At 42.6% G+C, this 6,978-nt stretch overlaps 2 long non-coding RNA genes across 2 annotated transcripts; one reads left to right on the plus strand and one right to left on the minus strand.

Annotated features, from left to right (window-relative positions):
• Window positions 1–123: 123 nt before the first annotated feature.
• Window positions 124–5,392, plus strand: LOC147030071 (uncharacterized). Its single transcript, XR_015056212.1, has 3 exons — window positions 124–261; window positions 3,012–4,656; window positions 4,943–5,392. It is a non-coding gene; the product is annotated as an uncharacterized LOC147030071 (long non-coding RNA).
• On the minus strand, window positions 259–6,932 carry LOC147030072 (uncharacterized). Its single transcript, XR_015056211.1, has 3 exons — window positions 6,202–6,932; window positions 5,467–5,811; window positions 259–1,363 (listed from the first exon to the last, which is right to left on the minus strand). It is a non-coding gene; the product is annotated as an uncharacterized LOC147030072 (long non-coding RNA).
• Between the last annotated feature and the right edge of the window lie 46 nt (window positions 6,933–6,978).

Here is a 6,978-nt window from a genome sequence, read left to right on the forward strand (position 1 = left end):
ATGGAAAAAGTTTTTCAACCTCGAGTGGGACATGATGGTGGCACCACATCACGTGATTTGAGTTTGAACATCACTAAGAAAAAATCTCGACCTCATGTTGATGTGGTGTCTTGGTCTGGACTTCATAAAAGTGGAATGAATCGTCACTTCCTGGGTGACCCTGCAAAGGAAGGGGCAGTCGTCACCATCCAATCAGGATACAGAGGTTATCGAGCCATGAAGGATTTGAAAACAAAGCATCAAAGTGCCACAACCATCCAGGTAAGAAACAACATTTTAAACAATCTCCAAATGATGACATAATCTGCAGTTCTGAAGATTTAAATTTTGGATTGACCTCGCTGATGATCCCACCTGAGTCCATTGTTCATGATTCCTCTGGATCAATCCCATCAAACACATTCATTTCTCCTTATTTGCAGGTCTTCTTGCAATTTGGATGAAAGTTCATTCGTCTTTTCTCATACTCGTGTTCTAGAAGTAATATCGAGCAATCTGGAATCAGCGACCCCTCCCTGAATCTACATCCTTCTCTGTCGTTTTATTCACATTTTAAAAAAACATTTCCCCTTGAGATTTATTTTGGGTGGTGAGGGGTTGTCAGGCACTACTAAGTCGAGTAATTTATGATTCTAAGTCAAATATAAACGTTCATTTGGTGGATCTGTAACTTATAAGCCAAAGTAAAAAACACAATAATTGTCATATTTTTGCATCTGCACACACGTTGTGCATCGTAAGCGATGGAGTTAATTCAAGTAGCAACATGTGACGTTCCTATCTTCCCTTTTTGGTACTATCATGCTTGAGGTCAGGCTAACATAGACCCTCTGAGCCACAGTTCTAAGACCTCTGCGAATGACCAAACGATCTCCAAATTGCCACTGTGTTCAACAGATTATAACGAGGTATACTGTGTTCAATTAACCATTCGCAAATACCCAAGGATCGTTCAATAAAACCTAAACTGGAGGTTGCTCTTGTTGGAAGGCACAAGGTGGGAAAACGTTTCTGACAAATCATGGTTTCTTTGAAATTAATACGGGGAACAAGGGAGGACAGGACATGATAAATATGTGGATCATATCTGGTGATTGACAACCACAAATGTGGAAGTAAAGAGAGCACAATCAAACTTGGAAACAAGAAAACTAAACCATGCCATTGGAAGCAAAATATCAGAATCAAACCAGAAGCAAAAAGGGCATTCAGGGAATTGAGGAGGCACAATCATATCTCGGAGTACCACGATGGTATTGTTGTGCAGGTGGGTATGGCACAGGACTCGTGCACCACGGGGCCGGATGACGGCAACAAGAAGAAGATGGCGATGAGGAGATACCTTTGTACTCTTTCAAACCGTCTGTCAAAGAGGAGATGGAAAGGGAGACAGAAACAGATTGAGAAAGTTAACTACTCCACCCTTAAAATTTTTTCCACCCCAAACTCCCCCTTCTTCAAACTCCCTGCTTCCCTGAAAGTCCCTGTAATCTTGTCTATCTTGTGTCCCCCATCCCATCCCTCTCCCACCCCTGTTGTCTCATGCCCCTTGTTTTGCATGTGCGTTCACTCTCATGAGAGCCTTGACAATGTAGACCCAAAATAAGGACACACCGACAGACAGACGATGAAAAAAAGTCTTCTTGAAGCCCAACTTCAGTCCAACCACTCTCGATCTATCAATGCACATGTGTGGTGCCGGCTTTTACTCTGTTCGGACCCGACTTCTGGCACACAGCCTAAAATTGGCCGCCCACTATCATTGAGTATCTTCACCTTCCAGACAATCACACTGCTGTCCGGCGCTGCACAGTTTACGACACCACCATGGCCTGCTGTCTGTCAAAACGGCCTGTGATGACTCCATTTCAAACAAGGAAACGCTTTCCACGTGCCTTTTTGTCCACAAGTCCTCCAGTAGGCCTCCTCACCATATTCCGCCCTAAATTACGATTACTGACTTTTCGGTGGAGATACTATTTATGGCTTAACTCTGACAGATCCCTTGTACAGGTGCAAATGTAACTGACTGGAGCACCAGGACCATGCCAAACTGTTAATGAAATATTTAATGATCAAATAGAGCTTTATAGTGTTTTTGAAAAATGCAAACAGAAGCTTGTTGGCATCTCACATGCAGACGTGAGTGATCAGAATAAGCTCGTGATTTAATCGTGAGTGCATTCTACAAGCAGCGAAATATATCTCAGATTTTTCCAAATGCAAAATGCACTGATATGACCGAAAAACCACCCAGGAGCCTGGTGTTGGCGCAGTGGTTCGGGCAGCGGCTTGGTATCCAAAAGGTCCTAAGTTCAAGCCCCGTTGGGCCACTGAATTAATACACCAGGGGGTTGACTCAGCCTGTCATCCTTCCGAGGTCGGCGAAATGAGTACCAGTATACTGGGCCGGTGTATACCCCGGTTAAAATAGATGTACCAAATCCCTCTGTCGTAAGAGGCGACCAGGGTTGCGTCAGGAAGGGCATCCGGCGTAAAACGTGCCAAATCACGATGCGGATCATACGGATGATCCGCTGTGGTGACCCCTAACGGGAGCAGCCGAAAGAAGAAGAAGAAGATTACCGAAAAACCGCCCGAAACCAACTCTCAGTTCAAAACCATTGCTGGAAAAAGTCTTGATGAAGCCTCTGAGACTACAGAAGGGAGTGGAGACAGCAGTGTGCTGAAGGAGTGGGAAGGGGCAAAACGTCGACTCCTTAACGTATATATAAGTGATGTGGATCAGGGTTTGCAGCGGCGTGAACCCTCGGGGTAGATGGGATTGTCCAACAAGTCACCAACGGTTTGAACAAATACATTTTGTCCTTCATTTCAATAATACTCTTATTTCTCAATTTTTCTTCGTTTGCTCCTTTTTCTGGTGTTTTTGTGAAAGTTTTTCTTTTTTTTGTTCTTGATTCCTTTACTTAAGTTAAACAAATGCTCATTTACTGAGACTGTTTGGATGAGGCTTCAACCATCAAATGATTTTGTTCCTTTCACTTCAGGTAAACGACCATGGTTACGGGTTGAAGAAAGATCTTGATTCAAAGGTGAAAATGTCGACAATTCATGAACAGGATGAACGAGACGACATGTTTAAAGAAGAAGCTAAAGTATATTCCAGCAAAGCCCTTTTGAGAACTAAATTGGGAGATTCTCATGCACAAACATCTCGTGCACCAGTCAACGATTCCCAGAATGAGGCAGATCTTCCTTCTCACTCGTTTCACAAAGATGGGGCTAAATCAGCTCAAAGATACCCTTGCTGCAGGAAATGTTTCTCTGAACGTCTCTGTTGTCATACCAATGGACATTTTTAACCTGAAAATCTGTCCAGAATTCGGGAATTAATGTAGTTTGTCCAAAGCAAACTCCCCACCTGAAAACTTCAGTGCAATGACCCCAGAGAAATTGAAAGGACGGACAAAGTTTAGGGAGAACTTTGTCCTCCAGTGAAGTTAATTAGGGTGAGTGAAGTGAAGCCGAGTTTCTTTATCAACGGCCAAATTTATCCTCTGATAATGAATGATTCTCAGTTTCTTATCACATTTGAAGTTTTTATAACCGGTCAAAGAAACATCTTTAATCATACTTGGACCATTTCCATGTAGTAAATTCCCAGATTCCTCGAGGGAATCCTTTTGGTCATTGACTTTGTCCATAACTTCATCTACATATTGTATTACCTTGTTTGTTTCTGTCTTACTGATTGTATGTGTGTAATTCCAGAAACAATTATTAAAGTATTCCATCACTTCATCGACGTATCGTACGACCTTGTTTGTTTCTATCCTGCCCATTCCTTGTAAATCCTGACAATAATCAACCATTTTCTGGGTATTTTTGTGAAGAATTTTCATCACTCGTCAAAGTTTGTTCGTGATTCCAAGTGAGACTTCAGAGATGATAAAAACGGTGTTTTGGGGACTCTTCAGCACAGTTTCGGTATACGAATCATCTGTGGATGAAACTCTTCCACTGAGCCTTCGTTCCCAAACTAAATCTCCAGTTGTTTGTGTTGCTTTGTTTTTCATTATATTCTAATTGAGATCGAATTTAATTTTTTGACTTTTGTGGATTGAGATAATTTTGTGAAAGAGAAGGAAATCGATGGGACACACCAACCAATGACTGTTCCACAGACACATCAGTGTCATGCCTTGTTTCCTTATAATAATAATAATAATAATAATAATAATAATAATACATTTTACAAGTCTGACACTTCATAATCACCTTTCATAAAAGGTTTGGAGATTATGTACAAGAGCTTTCTTTTAAAGTTGATTTTTCAACATTCTCAATGGAATATCGTTTATCAGTTTCTTCAAAGGGTTTTGATTGTTGAAAATAATTCAGTGATCAACAAACCAGGAATCAACAAAATAGGATTTGGAAATGATATCCAGAGAGAAGAGTTTGTCCAATTATTGTAATTCAATTTCTCTTGACACTGTAAGATCGTGTGGAAATGAAAACTGCATGCTGTTCTTCGTTGTGTTTCGTTTCATTCATTCTCTTCACATTGTACTCTGTGGTCTTTGTTGAAATCAAGCCTGGTGATGCCTGGTGATTTCATCTGTCGTTCGGACTGCAGCCCCCATGCCTCCAACAAGGGACAGTGATGCATGTCGTCTTGCCCAGAGCAATGTAACATCCCTGAAAAATCATGCAATGGTCTTTGTGTGCTCGTTCCTTTTCCTGTAATTTTTAATTTTATTCTGATAATATACACGGGTTGAAAAAACAGTTTTTTTTCCCTTTCACAGGAATTTCAAATTCTAAAAATAAACTCCTTTGTTCCACAATGGCATTTCACTCTTCTTCACATTTAATCCTCATTTTTCAAATCCTTCACTCAGAAATTTTTTTTTGGATGTCCTTCTATCTATCCTGTCAGAGAGATATTTGTCTGTCTGTGTCGCATTTTTCTCAGAGATGGCCATGTGGAACTTTGTCCAAGTGGAGGGAAGATGAATGATGATTTTCCACTGCACACGTGCCACAGTGCAAGTGTTTTATTGACCCCTGCTGCAGACACGAGGGATTATTAACCTTGGTATTAGCCATGGTCCCACCCCAGGGCCCAGGCTACTCCCTGAGTAAGTGGATGTTTGTCGTGTTTATAAATGGGTTGCAAAGCCGAAACAAAGGATATGTTTGAAAATCTGACTGTGATAAACATGTGGCACAGTCAGACACACAACTCTCATTTGTAAAAAATACAGAGGGATCATTTAAAAGTTTTCCTCCCCAACCACCCCGTCACTATTCAAGATACCCCTCCCTGTTTCTGAATTTTCTGGACTTAAATAAAAACTCTGAACATGTTTTTGAGTGTGATGACATCATAAAGAGGCCATCAGCCGTAAGCTGTATCATGCAGTTTTGCTCCACTCATGGTGGGGGGGGGGGTAGACAAAACCTTGATGATATGATAGTATATATCCAAATACATACATATCCAAAAGTTCTCCACTCAAATAGGTGCAGTTATTGTGTATTTTCATCTTGAAAATCAATGCATTCCCCACGTTCTCTCATTTGAATTTTCTCCACTCGGATCACGTGTGGGCCACGTGACGCCTCAACAGCCAATAGATCGGCTGACATCGTATGCAAATTACGTCAGACTGTCATGTAACCAGCGAAGTTGTCCAAGATGGCAGCTTCCTGCAGGGAGGAAATCACCGGCAGCTGAGCCACGATTTTTGATGAATATGGCCAGTGAGGACGCTCGGCTCGCTCCCCCGTGTATTATTCACCAGGACAATGGAGCGAACGAAGAAGTCAAACGTTTTCCGTCTGTAAGAGGGGATAAATGGAGAGAAAGCGTCAACAAATGGCTCTTCTAAAGGCGCTGTCACACCTTGACGTTTTCGCCAGCAATGGCAACGTATAAAAATGTATGTAAAACGTTGGCGTACGCTGAAGTTTTGAGGTTTTTTTTTTAAAGTTTTCGTCGTATTCATAACGTGTTGGTCGTATGCATAACATATTAGTAACGGGCACAGAACGCTTCGTTGTCTTATAGATAACTTGTACCAACGAATGCTTAGCCTGTTGTGGGCGTTCACAACCTCTGCCCAACGATAGTCTAACGTATGCAAAGCGTGGCAGCGTATCGTCGACGATTACGTGAGGTTTTCTGTTCAACGGCTGCAACTTCCCTTTTAATAAAGGGCTGTGACTCACCTATTGTTCTTGGACGCTGGTGCTCGGCAATTGAAATCGTTTTCATTGATCGAGTGAAATAGTTTCCCCCTCACTGCAGTCACGGCACCAACAGCAGCAGGCTCAGTGCCAGCCTCATGCCAGGCTCAAGCGGATCCCTGTAGAAGGTGGACTGCTTGGTTATCCCTGGACCCACTCTGGCTCGCAGCTCGTCGAACATCGCTGGGGGCATTCGCAGGAAGTTGATGAAGGGTGCATGGTCCTCGTTCCGGAGTTCCACCATGAGCTGGTCATTTCTGCCGGAATGGCGTCGCCTCCCGATCCATGGTCTGACCCAGTTCCTTCTCCTCCGTTCATGTTTTCTTCTCCCGGCTCTATTGGCACGCATCTGGTCCAGAAAGATCACGGATCACGGACAAACAAGAAAGAAAGAAAGAAAGAAAGAAAACGGAATAAAAACCGAGTCCTCCCCTCCTTCGTGCCCGGCGATGACGTCATACATCGACTGGATAAACAATTGGGAAAGAGTGTTTATACACCGCTTGGTGTCTCGCACGAAGGCCTCAGGTGGGCGCCTGACAGGAATGACAAAAATCATACAAATGACGTCACTGTCACCTTGACCTTTCACAGATAGAGTCACAAAAAGATTCACATCCTCACTTTTGTTCCTCAGAATTCTCTGGTGAAGTTTTACGAAGATCCCTGAAAGTGTTCGCGGGTTATCGAACTCAGAAAAACTAACAAACGAGACGGACCGACGTGTGACGAACATTCTCAATTTTGGTCAAAACAAGA

Source organism: Eptatretus burgeri, chromosome 3, assembly GCF_056783735.1.
Source record: "Eptatretus burgeri isolate ZD-2024b chromosome 3, Ebu_testis_v1, whole genome shotgun sequence".
NCBI lineage: Eukaryota > Metazoa > Chordata > Myxini > Myxiniformes > Myxinidae > Eptatretus > Eptatretus burgeri.